Here is a 23981-nt window from a genome sequence, read left to right as displayed (position 1 = left end):
GTCGTGCTGGTCTCATTTCAGCATGTCGTTGTTGGTAGGGAAGGAGGAAGGGAGGGTGGGGGAGGGAAAGAGGAAGAGCGGGAGATAGAGGGGGAGGAAAGGAGGGAAGGGGGAGGTAGAGGAGAAAGAGGGAGGCAAAAATCGCTCCAAACTGTGGTATTTTCTTCCTACCGATGTAGCTCACAACCTCCTAGAACCGTTTGCTGTCCGAGCAATTAGAGGCTAAGAACGGGCAACTTGAAATCGCAAAAATCAATGGAGTTTTCATATAGTGGTAGTGCCGGTCTCATTTCAGCATGTTATTGTTGGGAGGGAGGGAGAAAAGGAGGGTGGGGGAGGGAAGGGAAGAAAAGAAGAGTGGGGAAGGGAGGGGGGAGAAAAGAAGGGAGGGAGGGAAGGAGGGAGGGAGGGAGGGAGGGAGAGGGAGAAAGAGAGAGAGAGAGAGAGAGAGAGAGAGAGAGATAGAGAGAGAGAGATAGAGGAAAAAGAGAGATAGAGAAAGGGAAGGAAGGGAGGGGAGAGGGAGGCAAAAAGAGATAGAGAAAGGGAGGGAAGGGAGGGAGAGGGAGGCAAAGAGAGATAGAGAAAGGGAGGGAAGGGAGGGAGAGGGAGGCAAAGAGTGGCAGAGGGAGGGAGAGGAAGGCAGACCTGCTCCCTCCCGTCCTGGTTCCCGTCATCTCGCTCTCTCTCTCTCTCTCTCTCTCTCTCTCTCTCTCTCTCTCTCTCTCTCTCTCTCTCTCTCTCTCTCTCTCTCTCTCTCTCTCTCTCTCTCTCTCTCTCTCTCTCTCCTCTCTCTCTCTCTCTCTCTCCCTCTCACTCTCCCATCTCTCTCTCTCTCCTCCTCTCTCCCTTTCCCTCCCCCTTTCCTTTCTCTCTCTGCCCCCCTCTGCCTCCCTCTGCCTCCCTCTGCCCCCTCTGCCTCCCTCTTCCTTTTTCTCTCCTCCCATCCTTCTTCTGTCTCTCTCCCCCTCTACTTCCCTCCCCCCTCTACCTCCCCCCTCCCTCCCTCCCTCTCACCCCCCTCTACCTCCCACCTTCCCTCCCTCCTTCTCTACCAACAATTACATGCTGAAATGAGACCGGCACTACCACCATATGAAAAACTCCATTGATTTTTGAGATTTCAAGTTGCCCGTTCTCAACCTCTAATTGCTCGGACAGCAAACGGTTCTAGGAGTTTGTGAGCTACATCGGTAGGAAGAAAATACCACAGTTTGGAGCGATTTTTGCCTCCTTCTCTCTCCTCTACCTCCCCCCTCCCTCCTTTCCTCCCCCCTCTATCTCCCGCTCTCCCTTTTTCCCTCCCCCACCCTCCCTTCCTCCTTCCCTACCAACAATGACATGCTGAAATGAGACCGGCACTACCACCATGTGAAAAACTCCATTGATTTTTGAGATTTCAAGTTGCCCGTTCTCAGCCTCTAATTGCTCGGACAGCAAACGGTTCTAGGAGATTGTGAGCTACATCGGTAGGAAGAAAATACCACAGTTTGGAGCGATTCTGACGTGGTCCAAAAAACGGCCTTATTGACACCCCTCCTTTATACTATATAATTTATTGTCATAATTTGTCATGCACCGAGATATATTTGCTCTATATTTGATTATAATCGTAGATTCGTTACCTCAGTAAAAAAAAAATTTTTTTGACTCACCAATTAACCCGATGCGCAACAGGCGGAGTTATTCACGTAGTTACGACGACTGTAACATACAAACATAAAATTCAAATTAAAGAAGCGTTCAAATAAATGATCAATATTTCAAAAAATAATTCTTACGCGCCTCTAATTCGTCTTTCAATAAAATACTTAGCAATACTATTATCTATTTACCGAAAAAAATCTTTTACAAGAATAAAATTTTAGATAATTTCTCTTTTTCTAATTATTTTTAACTTATTGAAATAAAACAATCTAAATAAATGGAAAATAATTATTATGCAGATAATATTCACCTCAAGGTTGCTCCGCCGGGGCCCGATGTCTCTCCCAGACCTCCTCCTCCTCTCAGGACGTCAAGCTTCCTCCTCTCACCGCACAGGACACTCGCGAGAAACACTCGCGGATAATAAAGTACAATCGCGCGCGGACTAAATTTCAGTAAAAGTCTTTCTCGCGCGATACTGTACGCCACTCCCGTTCAAAAAAGTCCTTTAGTCCGATTACTTGAATGGCACTCCCGAAGCAAATGCGACGAACCGGCTGCGGTTCGTTCATTCAATTAAATCGGCGGACGAGGGTACGTTATATAGCTTCCCCGTCTTTGGATTTTTATCCAAGTAGAACAAGAGTTTTGCTTGGGTAAAATCCTCCTACTGGGTACTGGGCCTTCCCACCTCGCCAAGGTCGTACCCATGGGAAGTACTTTACTCTGCAGTAATATATATAAAAGCAGGTAACATAGATTTTTCGTGCAAATTTGAAGAAGTCGCGACGGCGCGCGGCGATTGCCCCGATTCGTTCCGCGTTTCATCACTGCGCTGCAGTCGCGTTAATGGCGATGAAATGTTCAAAGATCTTGACGCGAGATACTACGCAAATCACACTGTAAAAAATTTAATGTCAATGAAAGTCCACTCTAAATTTTGTGTTAAAATAACTCATTAATCGTGTTATTTTTTACATTTAGAAATGTTATATCGACTAAAAAATGTCGATATAACATTTCTAAATGTAAAAAATAACACGATGAATGAGTTATTTTAACACAAAATTTAGAGTGGACTTTTATTGACATTAAATTTTTTACTGCAAGTGGACGGTTAGTAAAGACACAGTTGATTAAACAAAACCACAATTAAGATTAAATATCGTACGCACATTACGGTATCGAGCACGTAAAACTCGCGAATGTACTATAATTAACGCATGCTTTGCACAACGAGGAGTCGCGATTACGCGGCACAAAGTACACGAAAATAAGAAATATTCATGAATAACGAGCGTTGTATGTTGTATCACAGCGTGCTATTACTTATAGCGAATTTGGACGCTTGCACTAGTGCATCCCCTCCAAATCGGAGGGTAGGACAAAAAAAACGAAGCAGACGCTTAAGCGACAAGCAGACGAAGAGCTTACTGTCATATTTTTAGATGTGCATTTAGATTAGACGTAATCTAGCTCTCTCCGACGTCGGTTAGACGTCGAATCGACGTCAGCGTTCCGGCTAGGATACTGATGTAAATTTGACGTCATCCGATGACGTCACTTATGCTGTGACAAATAGCCGTCAATATAAGGTCATTTAGACGTCATACTGACCGTCAGTTTGACGTACGTTCTAGCGAATGCGTACGTAAAAAAGACGTCTAATTGACGACGTTGTGCTACCTGGGACATTTTTATATATTGCTATCTTAGCGAGTGCATTATCAAAAAGGTAACTCACAAAGAAATATAAGAATTCTATATTTTTTTATTTAATAATAAAACGTGATTTTATGTGGCGGCCAACAAAGAGCGAAAACATTGGAACGATAGCGCATAATCTGGAGTGGCAACGTTTCCCACGGGATTCTAATCTGCCTATTATAGTAGCACGCGCAAGGCGATACCTTGCAAACTTACCGCAGAAAGGTTCTTTACCTTGTCTTTTCCTTTCTACACTACGGTAAGTACTCATCGTCATCTCGTGACATCTTCCGAATAAATTCTTCAAATCACCCGGATACTAATCCATGTTTTTCGGTTGTTTTCAGATCCTGACGACGACGATCTCATACATATCCGTGCTCGCGGCATTAAATAAAACGAATTTTCATAAATAGAGATGATTTACGAAGTATATTTCAGTTAGTTTTATGTTCGCGACAGTAGCAATATACGACAGTCGTAGTCCTCGATCTGACAAATCAGGATACGCCAAAGCTTGTGCATTACTTTTACGTCCACGTATAGCGGGGAACACAGACTTTTGCATAACGCATAATACGTAAACATAAGAAAACTGATTCGTCTATTTCCTTATGCACATATGTGTATGGACCAATCAATTTTCTTATGCTTACGCAATATGCATTGTGCAGAAGTGTGTGCTCCCCGCTTACAAATGCGAATCACAAACACAAGACTGACAGATAACAGTAAGGCAACTACTCGAGATTGACGAGGGTGCCTAAATGCATAATATCTGTGCAGTGTTTAAAATAATTATTATAATCACTAAATAGATCTTTTTGGTAAAATATATTTGTGTATTTATTGTACTTTTGATAATTCTACAGAATAGGGCCTTTTCCGAATATTTATTTCTTGCGGTTTTCTTGGTAAAAACCTTTGTTGTAACTCCGACAGTGATAATCAATCGGGGAAGCCCGAAAAATATGCACCCTACCTATTTTTTTTACCTATTTTTACTTTATTTTTGATAAATGTCTAGATTAAGGGCGACCTCACCAATTTCAATGACTTTGATATGTTGTCAAGATCATGACCCCGAGTGACCTTCAGAAGGTTTTAGCCGTCGCTCGTTATTCGTTAAAAAGTTATTAACGTATGTAGAATTACCATACTTTTATTTAAAAAAATTGTAAATCTTAAATTTTAATAATTTCAATTTATGTTTTAAGGGGATCCTGCAGTGACTGGCGAACTTCCTCGATGTCGATAATGTCAACCTTTCTAATTTTGTTTTCCCTATATCTGTCTTTGTCTAACGAAATGACATCTGTCCTTTTTTCGATTGCTCGCCATCTTACGCAAGATCCGGCAACTACTGTTGCTGCTCTTCTTGTCATCCTGCATCCGTATTTTCATTACTAAAATAATTATTAGATGGATCTTTTTTTCTTTTTGATCTTGAATCTTACTTCTACTTACACGATATTATTCCTACATGTTTTCCCAAGGATGGATGATAAACATTATGTACGTATAAACTGTAGAATTTTTTTTGTTTTAAGCAAATATTGTCGTCAGGTGACAGCTGTGTATGTGCCCCAATAAGTAATATTTTTAATTTTTTGGTGCTTTTGATATAAAATCGCGTTTTCCACCCTAGATTTTTGTGCAGACTTTATCTAGACTAAAAACTTGCAATTCTGTAGCCAATTAAAAGATCCATCGATTAACGATAATGTCGGTAAATCATACGGCTGCAGGATCCTCTTAACAACCATTTGTATTTTAATATCAAGATATTACTAACGATGTTATTGTAAGTTTTTCTAGTATTTTGCTGAACAATTATTTCAAACAAAGAAATAACACCATTGCCCAAAATATTCAAATTATGAAAAAGAAAAGAAAGATAAAACGGTTCGAAAATAACAAAACTATAAATAAATGTGAATATTTCGTTTTTATTAAACATTAACGTTTAAACCTAATTTATCAGATAATTTTTACAAAGTAAATTTGTAAGTAAACATAAAATGTAAATTGATTTGTCCTAAACTATCAAACAAAAACTATTTCAATTATTTGCAAAATGTATAGACGGACACGTGCGGATATCTTTCCTTCCATTGATTAACAAATTGATGAACCAATTGATTTATATTACAGAAAATGAAAGAAATCTCCTGCAGTTTAGGACATTGTTTCAAAATAACGGAACAATTATCAGGTATATCAAGTTCCACGTTAAAAAGTTGTAACTTTTTTAAGTTTTTGCACTGCGCTAGTAATTCCAACTGGTGATCAGTGAGGACACCACCGAACAAAAGAACTTCTTGCAAGTTTTGATAAGAGGAAAGTAATCTAAATAAGCTCTCATTATCAGCTGGGTATCCGTATCTGTAACAAAAATGATGTAATTAGTACAGTACTTTAATTAATTGCAAAGAAAAAATTCATGTAACTTTTTCAAGATGCTCGCAAAAGAAGCAAACAAATTTCAATAAAGAATACAATAATGTGTGTTTTAAAAGAAAATATAGCACACACTTACAGATCAAATTCCACTTTTTGTAAATTCTTACAGTTAGCGAGAGCATATAGCTCACGAGGAAGAGTCTAAGCGAGGAGAAAAATGTTCAAACTCTAAAGCGCTTGAATAAAACATAAAAAATATCCTCTGCATGTGGATGAGACAGACATATGTTTTCCAAAAAAGTGCCTAGTTCAGAACATGAAGGACTTTTATAAAGACTTTTGAGAATATTCAGACTTACTCGGAGATGTTCAATAATAATGTCTTGGCAGCTAAACAGTCAGAACATCTGACGCGCCCCTTGACGCTGTTTTATGCTATGCAATTATTAAACGATGTCCCAAAAAGCAACGATTTAGTCGTTCATGTTAGGTGCGAATATCGTCGAAGAAACAACGTTGACGGGTTTGTTTCCCTCTTTGTTCACATGCGTAATTTAAGCGACTGATACAAACTAATGCTGTGTTTTATGCCGAAGAAAACGTATCGCGCGCGAAATAACACACACGAACTTAACGTTTAATAGACATGTAACTTCAGACAGGAACGCAAAGAAAATTATTCTAATCGCGACGTGTCTTTACGAAACAAACTCCAAAAGACTGATTAACCAACAATGTCTGCTTATTTTATAATAATTCAAAAATCTAATTGTATATAGAGTCGATAATTGTCCTTACATTTAGTCGAGCATAATGGATTATAAAATTCTGCAAATTCAAGATAACCGAAGCTCCTCTTACACATCTGTTGCTGTTTTACGTCGTTTAACACGGTTGAACATATTAAATAACTTTTAATTTAATTTAACGTGTTTATTTAAAACGCAACAAAATATGTAAAACAACACATCTACTTGTAGAGTCGATTATCTTGCATCGAGCATAGTGGATTTAGGATTGTATTGCGCGCCTCTTCCTCGAGATCATATGGTAGTAGCCCCTACTATGTACCGATGTACCACAGTTTTAAAGTTCTAAAACTTTCCGCTAGGGTTAGCTTCCCGTTCCGTTGGTCATTCTTTTACTTTGTGCCGATTAAGCCACACGCGTGTTTACGAGATTCCGAAGAAAATAGAAGTAAGGAAAGTTAGAGACAGTTCCTCGAGTTCGGAAGACGGCGAGGAGGTACAGAAAGGAAACTATAGCGACGGTGAGGTAGCGTTCGTCGTTCTCATATGTGTACGGTGTCACTTACATATGTCACATATGTGTACGGTGCGAGGTTATGTGCCGAGTGACGACGAACGACGGCTACACGAAACCGGACCGTTGTCGTCGTGACAATGGTTGACGCTGCACTTCCACAGCGTTTCCGTACGTTCGTGGGGAACAGGTGAAGTGAAGGGAAGCGCGTCGTTGTTGCGAGTAATCGCGAGCACCGCGCGCGAGGCATCCTCTCGTCGTCGCCGTCGCCGCTGTGTCGTGATCATCACGACCATTACGGTCGTGCTCGTGGCTCACCGTCGTCATCCTCGGTGCCAAGGAGGCACCTGACGGTTAGACGAAAGTAACCGAGCGAGACGCAGCAGCAAGATATAAAGGTGTCTATATCGACTATATGTCAACGCAGTAATGCGTAAAGGAAGGTTTCAGGTGTTTTGGTCCAACCAATTCACCTTGAGAATGCAAATTGAGAAAACTTCAATTGTGCATAACCTTATTGCGGAATGTCCTACGATAGCCTAACCATCGGGCGGTAGTGACTTCAAAAAGGTAAGACGCATAGGCGAGATTCAGGTGTCTTGGTCCAACCAATTCGCCTTGAGAATGCAAATTGAAAAATTTCAATTGTGCACATAATCTCGCCGCGTAACGTCCTCCCAGCTAGCAAGTTGGGTCGGGGCGGTAGTGATCTTAAAATGGTAAGATGCATAGGCGAGATTCAGGTGTTTTGGTCCAACCAATTCGCCTTGAGAATGCAAATTAAAAATTTTAATTGTGCACATAACCTTGCCACGTAACGTCCTTTCAACCATCAAGCCCGTTCGGAGCGACTTTAAAAATGGGGTAAGATGCATAGGCGAGATTCAGGCGTCTTGGTCCAACCAATTCGACTTGAGAATACAAATTGAATTTTAATTGTGCACAAAACCTCACCGCGTAACGTCCTCTCAGCTATCAAGCCTGTTCGGGACTGTACTGACTGTAGCGACTTTAAAAAAGGGATTTAGTCTTGGTCTAACCAATTCGACTTGAAAAGACAAATTGAGGAACTTCAATTGTGCACATATAATACGCATATGCAAAGCCAGGTGTTTTGGTCCAACCAGTTCACCTTGGAAATGTGTGATTGATAAAATTCAATTGCATACATAACCTTTACTCATAACATCTTGTTTCAGAATATCATCAGAAAGGTAAATAATTTCGACCAGACTGCCAATCGACAACTATTGACTAAGGATGGTATCTAAAATTTTTTAGAAATTATTGCGGAAAATATTATCCGTAAATATATTGGTTCAACCAATATATTAAAAAACAATCCGAGTACAACTCGCCTTGAAACTATTAGAAAGACTATTTTTCCTCGAATACGAATATCCTTACAGGCGATATTATGATGCCAATAGGAAAAGTTGTAGTCGTTATTATTTGGAAGGTCTTTCTTACGACAAGGATTTCTTAAGAACTAGTGCGTATCTGTTTCTTAGTACGTTTAGCAGCGATCCTTAAGATGAGGTTTAAAAAGACGCTTGTAAATCTGCTTAGCGTCGAGACGACGGTAAGAGTCGTGATACGAGGAGTCGCTCTCCTGTTTGATCGTAGATATGTTCAGAGATTGCATTTTGCCTGATAGAATCCTAAAACCAGCGGGTTACAAAGATCTTGTAGTCAGGCGGGAAGACGTCTTTGTAAAAGATCTTCCCTTGGAGGAGCGAAAGGTCCTGCTGAAAAAGTTATTCAGGTGTCTTGGTCCAACTAATTCGCCTTGAAAATGCAAATTAAAAAATTCCTCCGGAAAACTTATGCGGTAATAAATCCACTAAATATAAATTTGGAGGTTAAATCTGTTTTAGACAGCACTATTGTAAGAGGACGAGCGTATGGTTCAAAAACCAAAATTGTGCGGCAATCAATGAAGCACAGAACGACTGCTGCCATTGCTGGAATTGCAAGGGCCTCGAGTTCTAGAAACTCGCGAGGCTGTCTCGCCGAAATCGACAGAGGCCATACGGTCAATCGAAGGCGAGCGAGCAGAGGCAGATGTACAGTCAATAACAGAACTTGTCCTCTCAAAATCACATTACCGGTACGTTACCGGTTGGAAGCCGGAACAAGCGCCTACGAAAAGAAATTAGTTGTAAGTAAGGTTGCCAATAGACTGGCACAGCCTAAATGTCAATGAGACAACTCATATATACGAAAAAACCGCAATAGCCGAGCAGGTAAAGATACAGATTCGTAACAAATAATACAGCTATCGAGAAAGCAGGCCATTCCGAAGTATCAGCCAGTTTCAAATTAATTATTTCAAGAATTATCTTATTCCCAAACCTAATAAATTTTTTACAGGTTAATCCTTAATCTGAAAAAGCTTTATAAGTTATAGCTTAATAAATAAGTTACCAATATGTTGAGCATCTTAAATAAAAGACAGAAAAAAGGTCAAACAAATTCTGGCTAAAGGATAATTCCTGGCGTCGATTGATTTGAAGGACGCATATTAATTAATTCACATTGCTGATTCAAACAATATAAGTACTTGAGAATTTTGTTGAAGGTGCTCTTTATGAGCTAAAGTACCCGTTTTTGTGCAAAACACGGCTTCGTACACTAAAAAAAAAAAAAAAAACTATGAAGCCAATCTCTTACCTAAGAGAATTGGGCTACTTATCCGTTAATTAATTAATTGGATGGCTTTCTTCTTCTAGATGAGACATATACGGTATGTTCGAGAAACATACAAGAAACATGCAGTTTCTGGAATCACTATGATTCATAATGAGTGAGAAAAGAAGAAAAATGAAGCTGGCGACCAGAGATATGGTTCTTGGTTTGATTAGGATACGAGTACCTAAAATTAGTGAACAGCTTATAAATCCGAGGCAATTACACGATATTCCATTCGAGATTTTTGCCAGGTTCATAGGAACCTTAGGTTTATGTTGTGTAGCCTTAAAATTTGGTTGGATACACATGAAGTATTCTGAATAAGAAAAATTGATTGTGTTTCAAAGAAACACGAATTAAAAGAGGTTTTTGACTGGTGTTTCATTAAAAGTTTTTTCTTTTCAAATTTGCCTTAGAAATACATTTGGATGCGTTACCCTCCGGTTGAGGTGTTTTTTACCAAGCTCAGCGGATTCACGGATATCGGAATGCCATATCAACTATCTTGAGTTCTTATCAATGTTTTTGGTCTTAAGTAACTCGCAAAAATTCAGAGGACTGAGGGGGATGCAAAGAGAAGGATCTTTGGATCTTTACATTGTATATACGATTCAAGAAGAGCGTCGAGACATCTTGAACCGGAAACGAAGTTTGTGTTATCAAATACGGGTTCTTTTCGACGATAGTACAGAGGTTTTGTAAACCGAACATCAACTTATTTGCATCTCGAACCAATTCCAAATGTTTGCGTCATATCTCGTGGATAAGCGATTGAGAAGCGTTAGTTATTAACGCGTTTACTTATTTCTGGAAACAATTTCAATTTTTACGCAACTTCTCCGTTCGCGACTATACTAAAAAAAAAAAAAAAAAAAAAAAAGTGAAATTGGAAGGTTTGAGAAATATTGAAGTGGCCCCTAAGTGGCCGGTTCGGGCATGAGGCCCAGTGTACTTAATAATCTTGGATTCTGATTCGTTTTATTTAGAACCGAGTAAATATTTTCTGTGGTTCCTTGACAGGAAGTCATATCCTCTCTGGAAGAGGATTATCCTGATTGTCGGGACGCTGCCAAAGAAGCGTCCGAGCTAAGAGACGACAGACATCATGTTTTCTTTACAGATGGAGCTCTTGATTAAAAGGTTTCAAGAAAGTAAAGCCTCTTATGGACGTGTCTGATAGGACGTGTCTGATAGTTGTACATAATAATCTTGGATAAGTCTTATTATTATAAAATCCAGAGATGGTGGTGATCATAGCACAGAAAGATGTGCGCTGCTCTAATGAGCCAAAGATCTGAGTTCAAGTTTGACCAGAAATCATCGACCTTTATTCGCCACCTCTCAGAAGAACTTATTTAGTGAACAGGTTGCATATATATATAGGTACACCAACAAACGCCTTGGGGGTTAATCTCAAGTTCTGGTCTAAGGTCTATTGCACACAAGATGCGAGAATGAAGATAAGTTAGAAAGCTGCATCCTAGCATGCCACTGGCCAAAATATGATTCTGAGGATCCCAGGATTGTATTGTATTGAATCATGGCGCTGGGGTGATATTAAGTCATAACGGTTGAAAAACTATCTTAATAGTAGTAACGCTGTTTGACAACGTAAGTAGAATTGACACAGATGTGACCAGTGCATATAGCACCCGCCATGCCTCAATTTCGACCGATAAGCGAAGTGACGTCACCATAGACGTTGTTAGAAAGGCGGCAAAGTGGTCGAGAATGTTTTGCAAAGCTTAAAAAAAAAAAAAAAAAAAAAAAACCAATTAGAACCGGGCGCAGTAAATGGTGCGCAGGATAATTTTAATAATAATTGAAATATATATTATATATAATTAAAATATATAAATATATCGCTAAATCTATCCTTAGTTATACAAATTAAGGATTTAATTGTCCTTGTGTTTAAATCCTTTGGTTAAGTGGATATACGCTAAATGCGATTAAAAATTGTAAATGTATAAAATTTTGTTGTCCCTTTCACGGAATCTCAGGCATAATCTATCTGCCGTAATAACTTTAAACAGCTACCATATGATCTCGAGGAAGAGGCGCGCAATACATTATATGATTAAACGAACTTACCTGTAAGTGAAGTTCTATCATAATTGTATGAAGCGCCTCTTCCGAAGAGATCGGTCCCACCCAGTATATACCCAATTCTAATATTATTAGAACCCTAGATATTACGGCAGCACTTTAAATAAATGACCAACGGAACGGGAAGCTAACCCTAGCGGAAAGTTTTAGAACTTTAAAACTGTGGTACATCGGTACATAGTAGGGGCTACTACCATATGATCTCTTCGGAAGAGGCGCTTCATACAATTATGATAGAACTTCACTTACAGGTAAGTTCGTTTAATCATATAATTATAGGTATAACAGGACACATAATATGGATGTAAAATGACCATGCAGAGGTCGAAAATAACAGTTATTTTAAAAATTTTTTGTAAAAAAGTCATTGAGTAAAAATTAATTTTTATTTAAATGGAAGCAAGTTATAATTAAATTTCAAAGAAATTTCTCAAAAAATAAAATGTAAAAAAAATTTAATTTTTAATTGTTCTGACTACGAATAATCATTATGAATGATTAAAATTGTATTTTGGTTACGAATAACAATTATCGATGACGGCAATTGAATTTTGGTTATCAGTAACCAATATAAATGACCGAAATTTAATTTTGGTTATCAGTAACCATTATCGATGACCTGAATTTTATTTTGGTTACCGATAACCATAATCGACAACAAAAAATTTTTTTTGTTACCGATAACCAATATCGACGGCAAAAATTCTTTCTGGTTACATTCAAATTTTCAATTGTTAATTATTAACATTACTAATAATTAGTATTCATTGACGACATAAAGAAAATTAATTAAACTTATACATTATAAAGAAAATTAATAAAACTTATACATTTTATTTTAAGCAAACAAACGGGATGAAAATATATGAAACAAAGAATAGAAAAGAAATATTAGTACAATATTTCTATTAACACTTGTACATATTATACATATATTAATATTTAATATTGAAATTCTGCATTTAATTTTACAAACATAAGTTTTTGCAAATTTTGTGCAGATAATTTGCATCGTCTGTCGTCTAGCATCACTTTAAGAGCTGAAAATGCTCTTTCTACGCTAACTTGCGTGGCAGGTACCGCATGAACAATTGTAGCTAATTTTGCTACATGTGGTATCGCATACTTTTTCTTCTTCCAGTAGATCATTAATTCGGTGTCGATGCCGATACGCTTTTCCTTGTAATTTTCGATTTCATTGTACACCGATTGGAATTCACGAGAATTATCTTCTGATTCATTATTGGAAGAAGAATCTTCTTCCATTTCTCTTATTGATTTTTCTAAGAGAGATAAAGAAGTACTACTTGTGCTTGGAATTGCTATATTATCAGTACAAGTAGCATCCACCTTTATTTCGTTAAAAGGAGAAACTCGATCATTATTTATATTTTTTAGATAATGAGGAAATTTTATTTATTTATTTTTTCTTTTTTAGAGATTCTAGCTGATCTTGCATCTAAGGTTTTTTTAACATCAGACCTTCTTGGACAGAATTACTTGGGCTATTTGATTCCGAATCGTTCGCAACTGTCTTTAGTAAGATTGGAAAAGACTAACAAACAACAACAGATCATTTTCGGGATGGTAACGAACATTGTGGCTAAAAATGCTATCATCAGTTTATCGGTTAGTACATATTGATGCACATACATTACAATTATTACAAAAAAAACATTATATAATTTAGCATATTTCTTATTTATTTTATTTAAAATACAAAAGAAAGCATGAAATTATTTAAAACATAAGATATGTATATGATAATTGAAATAACTTAATAACTTACGTAAAGAATTATTGGCTTCTTCCAGAATTTGCACATGATAGCGATTGTGGATTTGTCAACGTAATAGCGTTATTCACGGGAGTTACATGCGTGGGCAAATTGCACATTCTGGCATGCTTTCGAATTTTTCGGGCAACAATTACTTTTTGTCAAATAGTAATCCTAAGCTTGGATCTCCATTTCCGAGACGAAGTTTCTTGATTTCTCAGAGCTGCACAGCCTCGCACGAAATTAAATTCGAAGAAGCTTTTACATCTACTGAGTCCCGTAGGTGGTAATTGTGCTCGTCCGCCGATACTGTTGGAAAATAATTACTGCGGACACAAACTTTCTCGGTTTTAAAGAAACTGTAGGCAATGAGGTAACCGTAGAATGCGGAAAGAAGCAATATTTCCGTATAACGTTACCTGTTTCCAGTACATCGCCTTTAGGTAAGTACATGAAATCTGAAAAAGATTTTATTGATATATAAGTATAACTAATAAGTTTATTACAAGAATTGCAAATAATTTAAATTAGTTATTTGTACACACGTATTATAATTAGTTTAGATAACATTTTTTTTTACAGTCACTAAATGTTTTACATACGTTACGAAGCGTTCTTCAAAAGATTTAGCAATGCAATTGCTAATTAAATGGTACGGCGCTAGAAATGCTCCAGGCCCACAAGATCACTTTTCGCCGACGCAAGAATGGGATCTCTTTCTAATAGTTCTGTTCACATTATTGGGATATGATGTAGAAAAATTACGTCTGATGCGAAACAACGAAAAGGATCAGTGTACAGAACGTAACAGCCCTATGGTGCTACCCAAAAAGCAAAAGACTAGCAATTGTGGATCTACGGATGATTGGTTGTACATATTAAATTCGAACGAATATAAAAATTCTCGAACTTTTGCCTTGAATGTGCTGAAGGGTCAGAAGATATCAAACTTTCTCCGCACGACGTCTCAAAATGCAGAATCGAGTAACGTGTTGGAAAAATAAATGTATGTACAAGCCGTCCTGTTTCCACATTTTCCACTAATTTTATTTTCTTTTCATCTCTTGTACGAAGAATTGAAATTAAACAGCGTTATATCTCTCTCGGAAAGTCTGCCGTTGCTCAGGTAGTTATTGTATCAATTAAGCATATATATCTGAAATTCGAGATGTACGCTCATCATTACTTCCTTGATTCACCCTCGTTGTCGTATCTAAAAGTCCATGAAGTCTCAAATCAACGATTCAGACCTGCAGAAAATAGCAATACCAAGTTACATACCTCGGAAACCACCAGGCATATTTGAAACGTTAAATATCATGTTAGATGGAGCAGATGTAACTGCATTCCCGTATTTAAGCCATGTTAATCCAAGAACGAGAAATATATAGTGTATCTAATCGCGCTTATAGCAAATGAAAATCGTGTTGATGTAATTGAAATGGAGAAATATATCAAATTAATTGTACCTGCTGGAAATCGTATTGATCTTCAAGAAAGCGGAAACAAAACTGCATGACAAAGAGATACTGAAGAAATTGGAGAAACCCACAACGGATAGGATAATATTATATCACGAGATGGGTATGATCACGCTGCAGCAAGTTATCGAGTATTATGGAAATTATCCCTTTCCCAAAGATATAAAACAATATTTTAATCCTAGGTATGAGAAAAGAAGACCTCGAGACATTGCCACCTGCGGTATCCTTGATGATAAAAGACATTATGCACAGATGTAGAGAAAGTCTACCGTCGAATTGGCCTATCCAGCTAGGTGTACGAACTCATAGATCGCCAAGACCTAGCCGTGTTAGATAGGCATTTAAAACCATCATCGATATTGCAATCTGATGGCGAAACAAGGTATTACGCGATAAAGGATGAACAAGACGACGGCATGGAATTTGATGATATGGTATATCTCATGCATATAATGCTCTGCAATATTATTTGTAATCTATGTTAGACATAGGTACATATACTTTTTACAATGCTTATAACTCGCGCTCTGTTTCATTCGATAGATATTAAAGTTACGATTTAGTACCCTGGTAACACAGTCTGATAGTTCAGATACGTCCCGAAGAAGTGCGTAAGAAAACAGTCAAAAATTGCGACAGAAGTGCATAATATCTGTGTTTAACGAGTGCTTACTGTACTATTGCAGTAGTCTGCTGCAAGAAGCTACTGTGAAATTTTATACTATTTGTTAAAAGTAAACATGCAGCAGAAATGTGAAAACAATATGGAAGTATCTGCCCAACAGAAAAATAACAGCAAATCGCGTTAGACTCTTCACGCACACTTGACTGCTTTTTGCAGCAGAGTTTTGAGTACAGATCCGACCGGCAGAAACGTGAAAAGAACGTGCAAGCATCTGCCCGTGAGAAAAAGAGCAGTCGAGTGTGCTAGACGCTTGAAACATATTTGCAGCAAAATTTCACAAGTGTATGTCACTTAAATTTTTGTTTTTGCCGTACAGATCCGAGTGACAGAAATGCGAAAAAAGCGTGCAAGCATCTGCCCGTCAGAAAAAGAACAGCCGAGCGCGCTAAACTCCCAAACAGCACAAAATATTTATAAAATATTTATAAATATTTATAAAAAGATTTAAATATTTGAAAATATATACGTTGAATATTTTGTAAATATTATAATGTCCGGAAAATAAAGTATCTAAAAGATTATAATAAATATTTTGAAATAAAGTGTAAATAATTATCATCAATATTATTAAAGTTGTTTTTAATATATGTTATATATAATATTTATAGAAATAATTACTGTAAGTTAACTGGAGATTGTGAAACTGTTATAGTTTCGTGCTGTAAGATGTAGGCTATACGCCTATACGGTCCATTTTGGCGTAACGAATTTCGAAAAATGTTTGATTGATAAATCAGATGTACGGTATATATTCTGCCAAAATCATTTGTATTTCTGCTGCTCTACTTCTTACGCAAGCATCTGTCGTAATTCTTGTTGAATTCTGCTGTATGTGCTAGTTTGCAACGATGCCGCTAGGCGGCGCATAATGGTAAAACTAACTCGTAAGTAAATTTCAGTTGGGATCTAATATAAGCAGAAGCAGGCCTCCGGCGAAGCAAAATCATGACATTCGCGACAATATCTTCGCCAGCAATGCAACGTAAGGCTTACCCAACACCACTGCGGTGCTATAAATATAAAAAATATTTTTGTAAATTATTTTAATCTTACTAAAAATATTTTAAAAATAGTTTTTGCTGTATGGGTAGCAGTAGGCGATACTACAAATCTGGCGCGATTATGTTGCACTGCGATTTGCGCAAGCATCTGCCGCATTTCTTGCACTATTCTGTTATATGTAAATACATACACATATCTTCCACAATTCTGTTGCACTACGACGAGCGCAAGTTTCTGCCAACAGAAAAATAGTCAAAGTTGGAAATAGAAAACCCATGATCTGCCCGAAAGTTAATGCACCACTTTTCGTGCAGTCTTACAGCAGAATTGCAATGGAAATGTTACCAGGGTAAGGATCATAAATTGCTGAGGTGCGAAGGTTGCTTAATTCCTCGAAACCAATGAGGATAGCGATAGTTCAAAGATCGAACGTAAGCGATCACGAGTTTATAGAGGAGCAGGAAAGGCACTTGCTCATGTTATGCACGAGAACAATGGCCTGTGGCTATAGAGGCACGTTTACATTGAGAACTTCCACCCCGATGATAATGGAGCAATTACCCATTCCACGATTGTGTTTAACTGGTATGATTACGTATCACGGTTTGAATTAATTTTTTAAATTGTATAATTGTTTTAATCGTTTTCATTAGGCAAAGCACCGCCCCGTGGAACGACCGTTGAGTTAACTCACATAGACGTTCCGCCAAACATGAATCTGTGGCCGCTGTTTCATAACGGCATAGCTGCGGGCCTGTGTATTCATCCGGATTCTGCGAACATGATACTCGACATGGATAGTGTACAATAAACAGCAACAGGATGAATACGGGGTAGAACACTCAGGATTTCTGATGGCTCTCGGTTTAAACGGACATCTGAAGAACTTTAGCTCCTTTAAGTACATACGAGTATCTAGCCGATTGTCACGAAGCTACTAGCGTTGGACTTTTGCTGGGCTTATCAGCGACGCATCGTGGCATGATGAACGTATCTATGACTAAATTATTATCGTTACACGTGGAAACGCTCCTACCACCAACGAGTATCGAATTAAATGTACAACAGAATGTCCATCAAGTAGCGGCGCTAATGGGAGTTAGCCTTGTGTATCAAGGAACTGCGCACAGACATATCTCGCATATGCTTTATTATCTGAGATTGGTAATTGTCTATCGATACACAAGATAAGTATGTATGTGAAGTTAGCCCCGCACTTTTTGAATTTTTAGTTTTTTTTTATTGTGCCGTATTGTGCTACGTTTGTGCTGTATTGTGCCGCAAACCGCAACTCCGTAACTCAAAGCGTATTCGAGAAAATTAAAAAAACAAAATTTTTGATAGCCCCGCACTTTTCGAATTTTCAGTTTTTTTTTATTGTGCCGTATTGTGCTGGATTTGTGCTGACTTGTGCCGCAAACGAGAGATTGATAACTTCGATAACAATTAAGAAAAAAAAATAAAAACAAAATTATACTAGCCCCGCACTTTTATCGAAATAAACCCATTTTTTTTTGGTTGATAGATAATAATTTGTGCCACGTTGTGCCGTTGGAACTAACTCGATATCTCTTTTCGTTGGGCAGATAAAAAATATTAATTTTTAAACAAAATAACAATTAATTACTTTTAAAACGCATTTATCAAACTTCTGTAAACTGTGCTGAATTTCGCTAGATGAGTACAACAAAGAAATGGCCAAAAATGCATAGAAAGTTGCAGGGGTTGAAAATAATGGGCTAAGGGAGGGGGAGAAATAGGGGTGAGAAAAAAAATTTTACAATTTAAAATTTTTTAAAATTGTGCCGGGTTGTGCTCGAAGAGTACAATAACTTTTCTTAATGACAAAATGTCCGCAAGTCGTTAGTTTTCGCAGCACAACCATCTAGAGAAAGCAGTTTTTAGGAATTCCAATTTTTAAATCGCTATAACTTTTGAACCGTGACAGGAAATGAAATTTTGCGAATTGTGCTGAGTTGTGCTGGACGGACACAACAAGAAAACGGCTAAAAAAGAATCGAAAATAGCAGGGGTTGAAAATAATGAGCCAAAGGGCATGGAGGTGAGAAGAAAAATTCGCAATTTCAAATTTTTCTTCTCACCCCCATGCCCTTTGGCTCATTATTTTCAACCCCTGCTATTTTCGATTCTTTTTTAGCCGTTTTCTTGTTGTGCCCGTCCAGCACAACTCAGCACAATTCGCAAAATTTCATTTCCTGTCACGGTTCAAAAGTTACAGCAATTTAAAAATTGGAATTCCTAAAAACTGCTTTCTCTAGATGGTTGTGCTGCGAAAACTAACGACTTGCGGACATTTTGTCATTAAGAAAAGTTATTGTACTCTTCGAGCACAACCCGGCACAATTTTAAAAATTTGAAAATGCGAATTTTTCTTCTCATCCCTATCCCCTTTGGCTCATTATTTTCAACCCCTGCTATTTTCGATTCTTTTTTAGCCGTTTTCTTGTTGTGCCCGTCCAGCACAACTCAGCACAATTCGCAAAATTTCATTTCCTGTCACGGTTCAAAAGTTACAGCAATTTAAAAATTGGAATTCCTAAAAACAGCTATCTCTAGATGGTTGTGCTGCGAAAACTAACGACTTGCGGACATTTTGTCATTAACGGAAGTTATTGTACTCGCCTAGCACAATCCGGCACAATTTTAAAAATTTGAAAATGCGAATTTTTCTTCTCACCCCCATGCCCTTTGGCTCATTATTTTCAACCCCTGCTATTTTCGATTCTTTTTTAGCCGTTTTCTTGTTGTGCCCGTCCAGCATAACTCAGCACAATTCGCAAAATTTCATTTCCTGTCACGGTCAAAAGTTATAGCGATTTAAAAATTGGAATTCCTAAAAACTGCTTTATCTAGATGGTTGTGCTGCGAAAACTAACGACTTGCGGACATTTTGTCATTAACGAAAGTTATTGTACTCGCCTAGCACAATCCGGCACAATTTTAAAAAATTTGAAAATGCGAATTTTTCTTTTCACCCCCATGCCCTTTGGCTCATTATTTTCAACCCCTGCTATTTTCGATTCTTTTTTAGCCGTTTTCTTGTTGTGCCCGTCCAGCACAACTCAGCACAATTCGCAAAATTTCATTTCCTGTCACGGTTCAAAAGTTACAGCAATTTAAAAATTGGAATTCCTAAAAACTGCTTTCTCTAGATGGTTGTGCTGCGAAAACTAACGACTTGCGGACATTTTGTCATTAAGAAAAGTTATTGTACTCTTCGAGCACAACCCGGCACAATTTTAAAAAATTTGAAAATGCGAATTTTTCTTCTCATCCCTATCCCCTTTGGCTCATTATTTTCAACCCCTGCTATTTTTGATTCTTTCTTAGCCGTTTTCTTGTTGTGCCCGTCCAGCACAACTCAGCACAATTCGCAAAATTTCATTTCCTGTCACGCTTCAAAAGTTATAGCGATTTAAAAATTGGAATTCCTAAAAACTGCTTTATCTAGATGGTTGTGCTGCGAAAACTAACGACTTGCGGACATTTTGTCATTAACGAAAGTTATTGTACTCGCCTAGCACAATCCGGCACAATTTTAAAAAATTTGAAAATGCGAATTTTTCTTCTCACCCCTATTCCCTTTGGCTCATTATTTTCAACCCCTGCTATTTTCGATTCTTTTTTAGCCGTTTTCTTGTTGTGCCCGTCCAGCACAACTCAGCACAAGTCGCAAAATTTCATTCCCTGTCACGGTTCAAAAGTTATAGCGATTTAAAATTGGAATTCCTAAAAACTGCTTTATCTAGATGGTTGTGCTGCGAAAACTAACGACTTGCGGACATTTTGTCATTAACGAAAGTTATTGTACTCGCCTAGCACAATCCGGCACAATTTTAAAAAATTTGAAAATGCGAATTTTTCTTCTCACCCCCATGCCCTTTGGCTCATTATTTTCAACCCCTGCTATTTTCGATTCTTTTTTAGCCGTTTTCTTGTTGTGCCCGTCCAGCACAACTCAGCACAATTCGCAAAATTTCATTTCCTGTCACGGTTCAAAAGTTACAGCAATTTAAAATTGGAATTCCTAAAAACTGCTTTCTCTAGATGGTTGTGCTGCGAAAACTAACGACTTGCGGACATTTTGTCATTAAGAAAAGTTATTGTACTCTTCGAGCACAACCCGGCACAATTTTAAAAATTTGAAAATGCGAATTTTTCTTCTCATCCCTATCCCCTTTGGCTCATTATTTTCAACCCCTGCTATTTTCGATTCTTTTTTAGCCGTTTTCCTTGTTGTGCCCGTCCAGCACAACTCAGCACAATTCGCAAAATTTCATTTCCTGTCACGGTTCAAAAGTTATAGCGATTTAAAAATTGGAATTCCTAAAAACGCTTTATCTAGATGGTTGTGCTGCGAAAACTAACGACTTGCGGACATTTTGTCATTAACGAAAGTTATTGTACTCGCCTAGCACAATCTGGCACAATTTTAAAAAATTTGAAAATGCGAATTTTTCTTCTCACCCCCATGCCCTTTGGCTCATTATTTTCAACCCCTGCTATTTTCGATTCTTTTTTAGCCGTTTTCTTGTTGTGCCCGTCCAGCACAACTCAGCACAATTCGCAAAATTTCATTTCCTGTCACGGTTCAAAAGTTATAGCGATTTAAAAATTGGAATTCCTAAAAACTGCTTTCTCTAGATGGTTGTGCTGCGAAAACTAACGACTTGCGGACATTTTGTCATTAAGAAAAGTTATTGTACTCTTCGAGCACAACCCGACACAATTTTAAAAAATTTGAAAATGCGAATTTTTCTTCTCACCCCTATTCCCTTTGGCTTATTATTTTCAACCCCTGCTATTTTCGATTCTTTTTTAGCCGTTTTCTTGTTGTGCCCGTCCAGCACAACTCAGCACAATTCGCAAAATTTCATTTCCTGTCACGGTTCAAAAGTTATAGCTATTTAAAAATTGGAATTCCTAAAAACTGCTTTCTCTAGATGGTTGTGCTGCGAAAACTAACGACTTGCGGACATTTTGTCATTAAGAAAAGTTATTGTACTCTTCGAGCACAACCCGACACAATTTTGAAAAATTTGAAAATGCGAATTTTTCTTCTCACCCCTATTCCCTTTGGCTCATTATTTTCAACCCCTGCTATTTTCGATTCTTTTTTAGCCGTTTTCTTGTTGTGCCCGTCCAGCACAACTCAGCACAAGTCGCAAATTTCATTCCCTGTCACGGTTCAAAAGTTATAGCGATTTGAAAATTAGAATTCCTAAAAACAGCTTTCTCTAGATGGTTGTGCTGCGAAAACTAACGACTTGCGGACATTTTGTCATTAACGAAAGTTATTGTACTCGCCTAGCACAATCCGGCACAATTTTAAAAAATTTGAAAATGCGAATTTTTCTTCTCCCCCCATGCCCTTTGGCTCATTATTTTCAACCCCTGCTATTTTCGATTCTTTTTTAGCCGTTTTCTTGTTGTGCCCGTCCAGCATAACTCAGCACAATTCGCAAAATTTCATTTCCTGTCACCGTTCAAAAGTTATAGCGATTTAAAAATTGGAATTCCTAAAAACTGCTTTATCTAGATGGTTGTGCTGCGAAAACTAACGACTTGCGGACATTTTGTCATTAACGAAAGTTATTGTACTCGCCTAGCACAATCCGGCACAATTTTAAAAAATTTGAAAATGCAAATTTTTCTTCTCACCCCTATCCCCTTTGGCTCATTATTTTCAACCCCTGCTACTTTCGATTTTTTTTTGCCGTTTTCTTGTTGTGCCCGTCCAGCACAACTCAGCACAAGTCGCAAAATTTAATTCCCTGTCACGGTTCAAAAGTTATAGCGATTTGAAAATTGGAATTCCTAAAAACTGCTTTATCTAGATGGTTGTGCTGCGAAAACTAACGACTTGCGGACATTTTGTCATTAAGAAAAGTTATTGTAATCGCCTAGCACAATCCGGCACAATTTTAAAAAATTTTAAATTGTAAAATTTTTTTTCTCATCCCCATTTCTCTCCCTCCCTTAGCCCATTATTTTCAACCCCTGCAACTTTCTATGCATTTTTGGCCATTTCTTTGTTGTACTCATCTAGCGAAACTCAGCACAGTTTACAGAAGTTTGATAAATGCGTTTTAAAAGTAATTAATTGTTATTTTGTTTAAAAATTTAATATTTTTTATCTGCCCAACGAAAAGAGATATCGAGTTAGTTCCAACGGCACAACGTGGCACAAATTATTATCTATCAACCAAAAAAAATGGGTTTATTTCGATAAAAGTGCGGGGCTAGTCTAATTTTGTTTTTATTTTTTTTCTTAATTGTTATCGAAGTTATCAATCTCTCGTTTGCGGCACAAGTCAGCACAAATCCAGCACAATACGGCACAATAAAAAAAACTGAAAATTCGAAAAGTGCGGGGTTATCAAAAATTTTGTTTTTTTTAATTTTCTCGAATACGCTTTGAGTTACGGAGTTGCGGTTTGCGGCACAATACAGCACAAACGTAGCACAATACGGCACAATAAAAAAAAACTAAAAATTCAAAAAGTGCGGGGCTAACTTCACATACATAAGATAAGTTTCATTAATATATGTATGCTGACATATGAATTTATTTATAGGCAGGCCGCCAGGACCTGAAATGAAAAACTGTGTGGACCGCGAGTCATATATTCCTTGGCAGCGAGATTAGCATTAGGTCTAGTAGTACTTGGCTCTGGTGGTGGAGCGGATGTACCGCCTGCAAGCATACCTGATACTTTGCACTATTACATGGTCGGTGGGCACATAAGACCTTTTTCTGGAACACCAGAAAGATAAATACAAGTCTCCCAGGTACACTGAATTTATATATAATAAATAAAAAATTAAAAATTAAAAACATTCTAATTCGAAGAAAATTGTTTCGGAAGATCTAAAATTAAAACCTTTTCTGCAAAAAATATTTGCAATTTTTTTTTCTGCACGTTAAAATAGAATCAGTAATATAGGAAAGTTTTCCTCGCGAACAATTTATAAATCCGTATCTTTGCCCGATACACAGTATCTATTAGAATTTGTGAGGCCAGATTTCCTACTGTTAAGAGTGCTCGCCAAGTCGCTGATCTTGTAGGACGATATCGAGCCAACCAAGCTGTGGGTTTCTAGTCATGTGCCGATGAATATCGTTTATAAATACAGATTGCAAAAGCCTACGTCGGAAGTCACGCAGAACGTGCATGGATTTGGAAACTAG

General features: G+C 37.7%; 1 pseudogene; it reads left to right on the top strand.

Moving 5' to 3' along the window:
- The first annotated feature begins 7744 nt into the window (after positions 1-7744).
- Positions 7745-23981, top strand: LOC139824063 (anaphase-promoting complex subunit 1-like; annotated as a pseudogene).

Source organism: Temnothorax longispinosus, unplaced genomic scaffold, assembly GCF_030848805.1.
Source record: "Temnothorax longispinosus isolate EJ_2023e unplaced genomic scaffold, Tlon_JGU_v1 HiC_scaffold_25, whole genome shotgun sequence".
In the NCBI taxonomy this organism is placed as follows: domain Eukaryota; kingdom Metazoa; phylum Arthropoda; class Insecta; order Hymenoptera; family Formicidae; genus Temnothorax; species Temnothorax longispinosus.
This window is presented reverse-complemented; position numbering and strand designations above follow the sequence as displayed.